This window comes from Xyrauchen texanus, chromosome 9, assembly GCF_025860055.1.
Source record: "Xyrauchen texanus isolate HMW12.3.18 chromosome 9, RBS_HiC_50CHRs, whole genome shotgun sequence".
NCBI classification, from domain to species: domain Eukaryota; kingdom Metazoa; phylum Chordata; class Actinopteri; order Cypriniformes; family Catostomidae; genus Xyrauchen; species Xyrauchen texanus.
This window is the reverse complement of record NC_068284.1, coordinates 45,760,747-45,775,537: the sequence shown is the minus strand read 5'-3', so window position 1 is coordinate 45,775,537 and position 14,791 is coordinate 45,760,747.

Below are 14,791 nucleotides of genomic sequence, written 5' to 3'. Positions count from 1 at the left end.
TTAGAGCTCCCACTAACAAATTGGCATTATTTCTAGTGTACTTTGAGTGGACAGGCTCGATATGGGATTTCTGTTTAGGACAATGTGGCAGGGTGGAGGGCGGGGCCGGGTTGTGTATACACACCGCCCGGATGTGGTGAACGGCCACCGTCGGCGAGGTGAGTGGGGACTGGACTCCCCGACCGCCTGGAGCGATGGAGCCGCTGCCAGGGGCGTAGGAGAGCCCTGCTATCCCCCAGAAATGCGGAGGGGTCGGAGGAAGACCGCCGTCTGCGAGAGGAGGAGGGAAGTGTTTCCCGACCACCTGGGTTGTGATTATACACACCCAGTCCCTTAATTAAGCCTCCGAGAGGGATAAAGGCCGATGGCAGACGGTGGTGCGACGAGAGAGAGATAGATTACGGACATGTCCGTCATGTGTGTGTATGTCTTTTGCTTTAAGTTATTCATTAAAATATAATTTATATTGCCAAGCCGGTTCTCGCCTCCTCCTTCCCATTGAACCATGTTACAGACAACATGATTGTCGACAAAGCCTAAATAGGGTGAAGTCTAAACCTCTGGTTATTGTAATATTTTCTAGCTAAGTGTACATAGGAAACTATGGCATGATTAAATAACGTTATTTTAACTTTGGTATTGTTGGTCTATCTTTGTAAATTTAGTGATCTTGACCTCTGGGTAGAAATAATGTTACTCTAATTAAGTGTTTACTATCTTACTTACTAAACAAAATACTTTTAGATAAAATAGCAAGCGTGAGCAGCCATCTAATTAGTATTTTGTCAATTACTATTTTAATGACCAATACTGGCGTATTTGTGACTGTGAGATCAGCGTACGCGGCCGGTGCGAGACTCTCTAAGCGACAGGAATCCGAATGAGTATATTCCGAATCCAGAGAGTTAAATACGATGATCAAATGTTAAAAAAGATTGGAACATTAATATATCCTTGGAAACTTAAACAGGGATCATAAAACGAATAATATAGTTATTTAATTGGAACGGAATAACTTAAACTGAATGCGCACGATAAGACAGAACGTGCAGGAGACCTTCAGCCACACCATTGGATACCGTCCTTGGGACAGTGGGTGGCCTCCCCCTTACAATACCATGCCAAAAAACATGGTATTACCATGTTAGAAGTCCAAAATCATGGCCTTAACATGGTACATTTCCAAGAAAACATTATATCACTATTATAACTAGGGCTGTCAATCAATAAAAAAATGTAATCAAATTAATTACATGGTGTCCCGATTCGCGATTAATCGCATATACAATATTTGCTGAGAAAGCCCCTCATATAACAATAACTCAATATATAATGATTATACATATTTATATCAATATATAATGATTATTGTTATGATTATTAATAAGTGTTTTCTTCACTGTATAAACTGTGTGTTGCTCACTTACTGCCCTCTGGAGTAAACAGGTGGTACTGCAAGCTTACATTTCTCAGGAATCCTCCTTATTATGGTCCGTGGGCATGCGATTAATTGCATAAATGTTTTTAAAAGCTTTATTTTTTGTAAAATTAATCGCACTGAATTAACGCATTAAATCGACAGCCCTAATTATAACATGTTCAAAAACATGATATTCCCATCATACCATGCCAAAAAAACATGGTATGTTCATGGTGTGGAGTAGTGGTGGCGTAAAGGGCTAAAGCACATAACTGGTAATCAGAAGGTTGCTGGTTCGATCCCCACAGCCACCACCATTGTGTCCTTGAGCAAGGCACTTAACTCCAGCTTGCTCCGGGGGGGATTGTCCCTGTAATAAGTGCACTGTAAGTCACTTTGGATAAAAGCGTCTGCCAAATGCATAAATGTTAATGTTCATGTTCCATGTCTGAACACATCAGGTTAGCGTGGTACATTTCCAAAGAACATGGTATTTACATTAAACCATGCCAAAAAACATGTTATTTTGTTGTTGTTTTTTTTTTTGTAAATGAAAGTATCTAAGGGCTGTGATTATCAGGAGAATCTATAAAACTGCTGACAGTTGCAGGTCAGAAAAACTGAACAGAAAACTTTTCAAAGACATTTGAGGGTGTGTGTGTGTGTGTGTGTGTGAGAGAGAGAGAGAGAGAGAGAGAGAGAGAGATGATTACACTGCAGAACTAGATAACAGCATGTCAATGTGAACAGTAGTCGCAAGGTTAGTGTTCAATGTAAAATCTGCAGTTCGGAGAGTGCTGCAACACTGTGATCAATTCATAGATGAGGATGAAATCTGTCATTTGAAAGGTCATGTGCTGTATTGTGCTACTTGTACAGCTCCTGTGAGATAAACAATGTTTTGAACTGTTATATAATCATTATGTGAACACACAAAAGGTTCATTTCAGGGACAATGACTCTCTCACTGTTTGTGTGTGTGTGTGTGTGTGTGTGTGTGTGTGTGTGTGTGTGTGTGTGTGTGTGTGTGTGTGTGTGTGTGTGTGTGTGTGTGTGTGTAGTGATGAAAGTATAAAAATATCTGATAATAGAGGGGTACTGAGTGGGGAGTGCCTTTATGTAGAATAAAAACAGCCTTTTCTAGACCACTTATAAGAGTGGAGTATTCATTTTATGAGAGCGTTCATGGTTTTAAACAGATTTGTTGAAAGTGTTGTTATGTTTAAGGTAAAAAGCTGAATTCATAGGTTAGATGTCATTTTTAGGTTTCATTCATTTTTATAGGTGTACAAGAGAGAGAAAAATACTTAGTATGTGAACCCTTTGGGATTGGCTGTTTTTCTGCTTGAATTGGTCACAAAATGTGACCTCATCTTCATCAAAGTCACAAATATAGACAAACACAATGTGCTTAAGATAACACACAAACATTTATATTCTTTCATGTCTTTGAACACATCCCATTAAACATTCACAGTGCTGTGGAAAAAGTAAGTGAACCCTTGTATGTAATAACTGGCCAATCCTCCTTTGGCAGCACCAACCTCAATCAAGTTTTTCTGGTAGCTGCGGATTAGACCTGCACAACGTTCAGAAGGATTTCTGGACCGTTCTTCCTTACAGAACTGCTTCAGCTCAGCCATATTCTCAGGATGTCTGGTGTGAACGGCTCTCTTGAGGTCATTCTACAGCATCTCTATTGGGTTAAGGTCTGGGCTCTGACTGGGACACTCCAGAAAGTGGATTTTCTTTTTTGAATCCATTCTGTAGTGGATTTACTTCAATGTTTAGGGTCATTGTCCTGCTGCATCACCCAACTTCAGCTGGCGCACAGACATCCTGCCATTATCCTGTAGGATATCTTGAGAATCTTGGGAATCCATTTTCCCTCAATAATGGCCAGCAGTCCAGGCCCCAAAGCAATTCAACCTTAGTTTCATCAGACCACAAAACATTTTCCCAGTAGCGTTGTGGACTATCAAGGTGATATTTGGTGAACTTCAGGTGCGCAGCAAAGTTTTTGTTGGAAAGCAGCGGCTTCCTTCATGGTGTCCAGCCATGTTTTATGTTTTCCATAAGGTAGACACTTGAACAAAGATGTTAATCAGTTTCCTTCAAGTCTTGATCTGTCACTCTTGGGTTCTTTTTTACCTCATTGAGCATCCTGAAATGTGCTCTTCGAGTCATCTGGGCTGGACGGCCACTTCTAGTGAGAGTAGCCACAGTACATTTATATTTACATTTACACTGTACACAGGGCTGGACTGGTAATCTGGCATACCGGGCATTTTCCCAGTTGGCCGACACACTTTGGGGCCAATCAGGGGCGGACTGGCCATCGGGAGAACCGAGCGGGCCGGTGGGTCGGCCGCGAAATGAGCCAAATGGGCTGTGATAAACTAAAATGAGCCACAGCTTTATTCAGAATAGACCACAATACGGTGCTGCGATATGCAGAAAAGGACAGTGAACATCAACCCCCACCCGGCTCAACTTTTGGGCCAGTTGCTATGTAACATCCCAGTCCAGCCCTGACTGTACATGGTCACTGTACACTCTCCATTTATAGGCAGTTTGTCTAACTGTGGACAGATGAATATCTAAGCTCTTACAGATAACTTTGTGACCCTTTCCAGCTTCATGCAAAGCAACAATTCATGATCATAGGTCTTCGGAGATCTCTTTTTTGCGAGACACGGTCCACGTCAGCAGATGCTTCTTGTGAATAGCAAACTCAAAATGTTTGAGTGCTTTTTATATGTCAAAGTCGCTTTAACCCACACCTCCAATCTCGTTTCATTAATTGGATCCCAAGGTCCTGACTTTAATTAGCTTTTGTTGACGTCATTAGCTTAGGGGTTCACATACATTTTCCAACCTAGACTGTGAATGTTTGAATGATGTATTCAGTATATACAAGAACAATATGATAATAAGTGTGCTATTAATTAAAACAGATTACGTTTTTTCATTATTGTAATTAGATGAAGTTCAAATCAGGTTTTAAAACAAATTTATACATAAATGCAGGTCATTCCAAAGGGTTCACATACTTTTACTGCCACTGTAAATAATCCGATGTTTGTTTGTTGATGCTCTGTGCTGTGTGATGAAGCGCCTGCAGCAAACCATGTGTCTTAAAGCTCAAGAGGTCAATATTTCAAAATCAATATGTGTAAAAATGCCGCTGTGTTTTCCATCAAAGGATAAATGAGAAGATATTGATTTCCAAGATGCTGTGATCCACTGAAGGTGAAACACTGATCCTCAAAGGAGTATGCGTTGGAGGCTGTGACAATGAGACCAAGAGATGATATACTTTCTCAGCGATGTGTTTCTTATTTTACGACAACTACAACTCCTGAAGTCCAGTTCTACAGCTTCCTGTCACATGACATTGCAGACTTTGTTATCTTGGCAAATCTGAGCACCGTTCGATACATTGCTGAGCTCTCTTCTGAAACTCTCGAGGAGACACATGTGAGATTACTGGAGTCTTTTTCTCAGGAGAAACATCTGGGAAACTGGACACCTAAGTCAAAGTCTCCATTTGTTGTCTATTTAGTCTAATTGCAGTCTAGAAGGAAACGATTGAGAAATTATAGAGACTGCATTTGTGATTTTATGTTTCTACTCCGTGGGTATATGTGCGTTTCTCTCCTCGTCTTGTCTTGTGATTCATGAGTTGTTTGTGTTGTAGATGTGCTGACTGGACTGTTCTCTGAGCCAATCATCTGTTAGTAATGGGAGGTGTTATGCTTCACACACACACAAACACACACACACACACACACACACCCTATCACAGCACAAAAATCTATTTATTATTTCACTTGATAAGACTGCATCTCTCATCTCAGACAAAACCTGCCATTTCAGCCTGTTTAGAGGAGACTCATGAACCTTCAGTCAAACAATCAGATCTCAGAAGTCACAAAATCACATGTAAACGTCAACCACAGACCACAGGTGGTGCAAAGGATCTTTGATTTTCCTGAAATAAACCTGAAAGGTGTGAAATCTCCATTTCCAAGTCTGGATGATATTTTGTTCTCCGCTAAATAAGGCTCGGTTCCCTCCTTTAATGCAATTCTACAGGATTTAATCGCACATTTTATTACCCTATGGGCAAATAGTTTCTTCTTTTTACAAGCACAAATGCTACAAAATTTTTTTCAGATTCCCTGAAAACAACACAACATGAGTCCATCTGTCTGTCTATCTACCTGTCTGTCTGTCTGTCTGTCTTTTTATCTATCTATCATCTGTCTTTCTCTCTGTCTGTCTATGTATCCATCAGGGGCGATTCTAGGGTCAGAGCTTTAGGGGTGCTGAGCACCCAATGAGCCCCACTGCCACCACCCACCCTCTTTTCACACAAAAACAAAAAATATGTCTCTTGAAAAATAACTTTATCATTTTAACATTGGTTCAACTAACTCCAAAATCCAGATTTTTTTTCTCCTTTTTTTTTTTTTTTTTAGACCTTTTCAGAGCACCAGCTTAATTGTGAGAGTTCACACAGACAGCCCCCTGTAACAAACACAAAACCTTCTTCACTCAGCTGCTTTTCCTGACCGTTAAATCCATGTGCCTCCTTTTGTATCAACAGTCATCAGATTGGTTAGATTAGATTCAACTTTATTGTCATTGAACAAAGTAACAGGTACTTGGACAACAAAATGTAATTCATCTTCTGTAAATTATTTACAAAAAATGGTTCTTGAAAGGCTCTTTTTTTGTGTGCCAAACTGAGTATGAGGGTATTGAGACAGCTTTAACTGTTTAGGACCAGTGTCCTTATCCCCTAAGTCTGAACAGCTCTCTTCTGTCTCTGCTGCTTTGGCTTGGTGGTCTCTATGTTGCACTCCCTCTGTCTCTTCATTTCTTTCACTAGTCAATTCCCTCTCATCCCTTATGGACTCTCCCTGTTGTTTTCCTCCTCCTTTATTATGAAAAAATGTGGTGTAAAATAATGTTACAAAAAGTAAATGTAATATAGGCTACTTAATGCCGATAAGTTAGTATAGGAGTATGAGTAGTTACTGTTTTGCTTGCCACTATTCACTATATGTCAATTTATTGTTGTTGTTTCCTCACCTGGTTCTTCCTGCATGCTCTCCCTTTCCCTTTCTCCTTCTCCATCTCCCTCTCTTTCCCTTTCTCCTTCTCCATCTCCCTCTCTTTCCCTTTCTCCTTCTCCATCTCCCTCTCTTTCCCTTTCTCCTTCTCCATCTCCCTCTCTTTCCCTTTCTCTTTCTCCATCTCCCTCTCTTTCCCTTTCTCCTTCTCCATCTCCCTCTCTTTCCCTTTCTCCTTCTCCATCTCCCTCTCTTTCCCTTTCTCCTTCTCCATCTCCCTCTCTTTCCCTTTCTCCTTCTCCATCTCCCTCTCTTTCCCTTTCTCTTTCTCCATCTCCCTCTCTTTCCCTTTCTCCTTCTCCATCTCCCTCTCTTTCCCTTTCTCCTTCTCCATCTCCCTCTCTTTCCCTTTCTCCTTCTCCATCTCCCTCTCTTTCCCTTTCTCTTTCTCCATCTCCCTCTCTTTCCCTTTCTCTTTCTCTATCTCCCTCTCTTTCCCTTTCTCCTTCTCCATCTCCCTCTCTTTCCCTTTCTCCTTCTCCATCTCCCTCTCTTTCCCTTTCTCTTTCTCCATCTCCCTCTCTTTCCCTTTCTCCTTCTCCATCTCCCTCTCTTTCCCTTTCTCTTTCTCCATCTCCCTCTCTTTCCCTTTCTCTTTCTCCATCTCCCTCTTTCCCTTTCTCCTTCTCCATCTCCCTCTCTTTCCCTTTCTCCTTCTCCATCTCCCTCTCTTTCCCTTTCTCTTTCTCCATCTCCCTCTCTTTCCCTTTCTCCTTCTCCATCTCCCTCTCTTTCCCTTTCTCTTTCTCCATCTCCCTCTCTTTCCCTTTCTCTTTCTCCATCTCCCTCTCTTTCCCTTTCTCTTTCTCCATCTCCCTCTTTCCCTTTCTCCTTCTCCATCTCCCTCTCTTTCCCTTTCTCTTTCTCCATCTCCCTCTCTTTCCCTTTCTCTTTCTCCATCTCCCTCTCTTTCCCTTTCTCCTTCTCCATCTCCCTCTCTTTCCCTTTCTCCTTCTCCATCTCCCTCTCTTTCCCTTTCTCTTTCTCCATCTCCCTCTCTTTCCCTTTCTCTTTCTCCATCTCCCTCTCTTTCCCTTTCTCTTTCTCCATCTCCCTCTTTCCCTTTCTCCTTCTCCATCTCCCTCTCTTTCCCTTTCTCTTTCTCCATCTCCCTCTCTTTCCCTTTCTCTTTCTCCATCTCCCTCTCTTTCCCTTTCTCCTTCTCCATCTCCCTCTCTTTCCCTTTCTCTTTCTCCATCTCCCTCTCTTTCCCTTTCTCCTTCTCCATCTCCCTCTCTTTCCCTTTCTCTTTCTCCATCTCCCTCTCTTTCCCTTGGCACTGACAATCATACACAAATATATTGTAGGCAGGAGAGTTGAGGTCAGTTTGTCATGTCACAAAAATGTTATGGAGACCATTTACAGATTCTAAGGATATGATCAATAGGCACACAGAGCGTGCCATTTTAAATGTCTTTATTATTATTATTATTGGGCTTAGAAACTTTTTTAAATCACAAATTCCTTTCACAAGAGAAGCTGTATTATCTATTGTAGATTTGAAATAAATAAAAAAAATAAAAGCAGGGGATTGCCTAGATAAGTAATTTGATACAACAACAGATAGCTGGTTTGCATTATCTGTTACTTTAGCAACACATTTCAGAAGAACAAAAAAAAAAACTAAAAACAAGACAGAGGTCATTATGGACTGTCCCTAGTCTCTCACCTGAATCTGTCTTTTTTCTTTTAAAAAACTGTCGTATGTCCATTGCTCACTGGCAGGCCACACACACACACACACACACAGAGAGAGAGAGAGAGAGAGTAATGCTAGGAGTTCAGGAGTTAAGCCTGGTTCAAGTTAAATCCTCTGTTTGTGAGGAATGAATAAATACAGCAAAAGAAAAACATTAAACTTTCTTTTATTGTCTAGTTTGATAGTCAGCCACAACTGAAAAATAACAGATATAAATCTAGGAATGAATAACAATTCATTTAAAAAGCCACAGTGAGTGTTTTCACACATACTGGTGGTATACAGTGATATGTTTGTTTTACTCTGGTCCAAACGCCAGGGCTTCATGTTTCCATGACAACTGACCAGAAAAGACGCACGTGATGTCATGTTTACATGACTCCCGATTGTTAAAATGAGTGTCAAATTAACGATAAACTTTACCAACAGAGACACACGTACGCACTACACAGGTACGCAGTTTATTTGTCGTGCTGCTGTTTTTGTTTCACGCTCTAGCAGTTAATAAACAGAACTGCACGCGTCTTGCGGAAGAACATTGTAACCGGCGCTACTTCTCTCTTAACCTTGTCAAAGACAAACAAAAATTTTAGAATAACAACATTTCTTACTCCAAGTTTTAGGGGTGCTGAGCTCCTTTTTAGGTGTGCTGAAGCACCCCTAAAAAGGGGCTAGACTCGCCCTTGATATCCATCTATCCATACATCTGTCTATCCATCTGTCTGTCTGTCTGTCTTTCTGTCCGTCCGTCTGTCTATCTGTCTATCTATCTACCTGTCTGTCTAACTATCTATTTATCTATCTGTCTTTTTATCTATCCATCTGTCTTTCTCTCTGTCTGTCTATCTATCCATCTATCCATCCATCTGTCTGTCTGTATTTCTTCCTGTCCATCCGTCCATCTGTCTGTATGTCTTTCTGTCTGTCTTTCTGTCCGTCTGTCTGTCTGTCTGTCTGTCTACCTGTCTGTCTATCTATCTATTTATCTATCTGTCTTTTTATCTATCTATCCATCTGTTTTTCTCTCTATCTGTCTATCTCTACGCTGTAATCATTTTACTAGCAACTATTCATTAAATACTAGTAATTATTCTAGTGGTGACTTGTAGGCATTGTACTTACAGTATTTATATTTCCATTGTTACTAGTAACATTTTCAGTCTGTGTTTCTTTCTGTCCGTCCATCCATCCGTCCATCTGTCTGTCTATCTACCTGTCTGTCTGTCTGTCTTTTTATCTATCTAACATCTGTCTTTCTCTCTGTCTGTCTATATATCCATCTATCCATTGGTGTATGAGTGTGTGTGTGAATGGGAAACAGTGTAAAGCGCTTTGGTAACATCTAAGGTTAAAAAAAAGCGCTATATAAGTGCAGACCATTTACCATATCCATACATCTGTCTATCCATCTGTCTGTCTGTCTGTCTGTCTGTCTTTCTGTCTTTCTGTCCGTCCGTCCGTCTGTCTGTCTGTCTGTCTATCTACCTGTCTGTCTAACTATCTATCTATCCATCTGTCTTTCTCTCTGTCTATCTATCCATCTATCCATCCATCTGTCTGTCTGTATTCCTGTCCATCCGTCCATCTGTCTGTCTATCTATCTACCTGTCTGTCTTTCTGTCTTTTTATCTATCTATCCATCTATCAATCCAGCTTTCTGTGTGTCTGTCTGTCTATCTGTCTGTCTGTCTAACTATCTATTTATCGATCTGTCTTTTTATCTATCTATCCATCTGTCTTTCTCTCTGTTTATCTATCCATCTATCCATCCATCTGTCTGTCTGTATTTCTTCCTGTCCGTCCGTCTGTCTGTCTATCTATCTACCTGTCTGTCTTTCTGTCTTTTTATCTATCTATCATCTGTCTTTCTCTCTGTCTGTCTATATATCCATCTATCCATACATCTGTCTATCCATCTGTCTGTCTGTCTGTCTTTCTGTCTGTCTTTCTGTCCGTCCGTCTGTCTGTCTATCTATCTGTCTGTCTAACTATCTATTTATCTATCTGTCTTTTTATCTATCTATCCATCTTTTTTTCTCTCTGTCTGTCTATCTATCCATCTATCCATCCAGTTTTCTGTGTGTCTGTCTGTCTGTCTATCTATCTGTCTATCTATCTATCTATCTGTCTGTCTGTCTGTCTGTTTACCTATCTGTTTGCCAGTGGGGTAAGAAACAAATGCTCACATCAATCTTGAATTAAGCTTATTTTTCATTCACCATTGGCAGACAGACTTCAAGTTATAGTTCATGTCTTAATATCTCACACCAATTCGCCTTTGAGTAAATGGATCTTATTTTAAGGACTTTTAGATAGTTTTTTACAGGAAAACAAGACACAAAAAAACTTTGTCTTGTCTTTTGCAGTGTGTATCCAGTGGCGGAGCTATGGGGTGGCCAGGGGTTGCTGTGGCCACCATAGACCGAAGCCTGGCCACCCCATTGACAACCCCACTCGCAGTAGCTGTTTTAGTCATTTTTTTTGTCTTTTTTTGGCACAATTTAGTTCTTTAGAGGTGAAATCATCTCTGTACAAACTTAACATGTCGCACCCCAAGGTCGCCGCACCTCTCCATCCTGGGTGTTATTGTATATACCCCAGACAGAAATCAATACGGGACACCATGTCATGATTGCTAAAAAATATCAGGGAAAACGTTTCTCAGGTCAGTTGGAGCACTTATGATACACAGGCGCCACAGTAGGCTATTGATGACGCTAGCCTTAGCAAACACTGCTAACATCTCAAATTGTCTGATTGTCTTACTGTACCTCCCCAAAAGTTCCTCTTCTCATCAAATCTTTCACTGAAAGCAGATTTTGAATCTCATTTGGGCCTGTAGGCTACTCGACTTCTGATTTGTGATGAAGTAATTACTCTGATCTTATTTATATTAAATGAATGCATCTATTTATCTAATTGTCCTGTCCTTGTGTTTCAGATCCACTGGGCTTGCAGGGACACATCTGTGTAATGGAGTGGTAATCACTTTTACTGTTATTTCAGTTTTACTTTATCAACATTAGCTAATCTATTTGCTGTTATTTTAATGGGTTTCCATGTTTGGTGAAAATCTCTCTCTGTCTTCTACCAAACGTTAATCCAATCTAAATGGCTGAGACCCTGTAATCAAATCAGCGGGAATTAAATTTCACAACACAAGGATTTATGATTTCCTGAGCCTTTGGTTGAGTACAACTGAGTTGTCCTTGTCTTTTACTGTACAAAATGAAGACTAAATGTATTTGGATACTTACAGCAAGCCTGAATGTCATTGCAGTAGATAACAAATGACCAAAGCAAGTGTTATCGGTGCTCAATTCAGTCGTGTTTAGTGGATTTATGAAGTCAGTTCCCCTCAAGGTCACAGAGGTGTTCGAGCAGAGTAACCACAAATATTTGACAACTACATGGTGTGGCATATAATGCAACAAGCCGTGCTGAAGTGAAGTGATTTTAGTAAAACACCTACCACCTAAAAATCAAATAATGATACTGTTATTTGAGATGTTTAGTCTTTATAAATTGAGCAGTAAACCAACAAATTATTATTATGATTGTGTTGAAGCTGAGTTTGATTTTTCCAGCTCTTTTTAATGCCTTTGTTGAAGTATGCACTCGTGTGTTTATTTTACACTTATAAGTCGCACATTCACACAGTGTACTTAGAACCTACAAAGTAGGTTTTTGTAATTTGCACAATACTAGCTATTGGTATCTTGTGTTTTTACCGAATACATTTATTGTTGGGTAAAAAAATGGCTATATGGCAAAAATAATGGATTCAGCAAATAAAAGCCTGATAAATGCTACCAAACAATTCAATAACTAGACACTTACAAGTGTAATTATTAGTCTGTCTATCTATCCAGTGTTACCCTGTCTGTCTGTCTGTCTGTCTATCTGTCTGTCTGTCTATCTATCTATCTGTCTGTCTGTCTGTCTGTCTGTCTGTCTATCATCTGTCTTTCTCTCTGTCTATCTATCCATCTTTCTGTGTGTCTGTCTGTCTGTCTATCTATCTATACGTCTGTCTGTCTGATCTATCTGTCTGTCTGTCTGTCTGTCTATCTATCTATACGTCTGTCTGTCTGATCTGTCTGTCTGTCTGTCTGTCTGTCTGTCTGTCTATCTATCTATCTATCTATCTATCTATCTATCTATCTATCTATCTATCTATCTGTCTGTCTGTCTGTCTGTCTGTCTGTCTGTCTGTCTGTCATCTGTCTTTCTCTCTGTCTATCTATCCATCTGTCTGTCTGTCTGTCTGTCTTTTTATCTATCTATCCATCTATCCATCCATCTTTCTGTGTGTCTGTCTGTCTGTCTGTCTATCTACCTATACGTCTGTCTGTCTGATCTATCTATCTATCTATCTATCTATCTATCTATCTATCTATCTATCTATCTATCTATCTATCTATCTATCTATCTATCTATCTATCTATCTATCTGTCTGTCTGTCTGTCTGTCTGTCTGTCTGTCTGTCTTTTTATTTATTCATCTATCCATCCAACTGTCTATCAATTGTCTGTCTGTCTATCTATCTATCTATCTATCTATCTATCTATCTATCTATCTATCTATCTATCTGTCTGTCTGTCTGTCTGTCTGTCTTTTTATCTATCTATCCATCCATCTTTCTGTGTGGCAGGTTGACAGGCCTGTCTGTCTGTCTATCTACCTATATGTCTGTCTGTCTGATCTATCTGATCTATCTATCTATCTATCTATCTATCTATCTATCTATCTATCTATCTATCTATCTATCTATCTCTCTCTGTCTATCTATCCATCTATCCATACATCTTTCTGTGTGTGTGTCTGTCTGTCTGTCTATCTACCTATACGTCTGTCTGATCTATCTATCTATCTATCTATCTATCTATCTATCTATCTATCTATCTATCTATCTATCTATCTATCTATCTATCTATCTATCTGTCTGTCTGTCTGTCTGTCTGTCTGTCTTTTTATCTATTCATCTATCCATCCATCTGTCTATCATCCATCTGTCTGTCTGTCTACCTACACATCTGTCTGTCTGTCTCTCTGTCTGTCTGTCTTTTTATCTATTTATCTATCCATCCATCTGTCTATCATCCATCTGTCTGTCTGTCTGTCTATCTATCTATCTGTCTAAATAATTTTTAATTGTATAACGCTTTTCACAACACTGATAGTTTCAGAGCAGCTTTGCAGAAAATAAAGCTGTAATTTCTGTAATGTCTAAGAGTTATCATTGTGCTGTTTGATAAAAACGTGATTATAAATTGTCTTAAGAAATAAAAAAAATCCATAATAAATATAATAATTAAAAGTAAATAATAATTATTATATTTATAACCCCAGTGAGCAAGCCGAAAGCGACTGTGGCAAGGAACACAAAACTCCAGAAGATGTTGATAAAAAATAAAAATTACCTTCTCACTGTGGGGGCCAGTTCCCCTCTGGCTAACATCACAAATATAATGTAAATATTACTTATTTATGTGCAGTGCAAGTCATGGTTTAAAATTATTAAACTAAATAAGTTGTACGGGCCAGTTTTTTAACAAAAACTGTAAAATGAATAACTAACGTCTTACATGTCCTGGATTAACTGCAGAAGTTCACATCTATCTATCTGTCTGTCTGTTTATCTGTTCTCTGTCTCCTTAGTGGTATTCAACAACACTTTGTGTCATTTAATTTGTCTAACACACCTTCTTCACCCTCTTGGCTGTTGAACCTTTTTCACACTCCTGTTAAGATGAGGGGTGCTTGCCATGACGACTGTTGTCATGGTAACCACACCCCTTTAAGTGATGGTCATGATTTTTTTCGGATGCTGAATTTACTCTCATTTTCATTTGTAGTCAAACGTGTGAACTCTGTATGTCTGCATGCCGATTGAGCCCGTGTGTCTTCTTAGAAACAAATGGCTTACATAACGAATGCAAAGGTAAAAGAAATCCATGTCGCAGTGTAAATGTTTCACCCTTGAGCATCAAGGAAATGTATCTGATAAAGCTTGGGAAAGCATATTACATAATAACTGCCCACACATGCACAATATTATGAACCCTAATGTAACAACTCTTCTGTACGGATCTTATTTAAATCATTTGATTTGCTCTAAGCTCTTGCAATATTACATTGACATGCATTGACTGAAAGCATCTGTTGTAATGGCAAAAAAAAAAACAAAAAAAGTAGATGATGCAACTATGTTTTGATAAAGACCTTGGACATAATATTCCACTGCCTGTTAACAGACACTCTTACAATCAGAACAAAAAGATCAAAGTACAACAGGACAGTAACACACTACAGAGAGAGAGAGAGAGAGGTCATCAAGTTTGTGTAATTCTCAGTCATGTACAGTTTTGACCACAAGGTGGCGTGAATGTTTACATTTACATTTATGCATTAGGCAGATGCTTTTATCCAAAGCGACTTACAGTGCACTTATTACAGGGACAATCCCCCCGGAGCAACCTGGAGTTAAGTGCCTTGCTCAAGGACACAATGGTGGTGGCTGTGGGGATC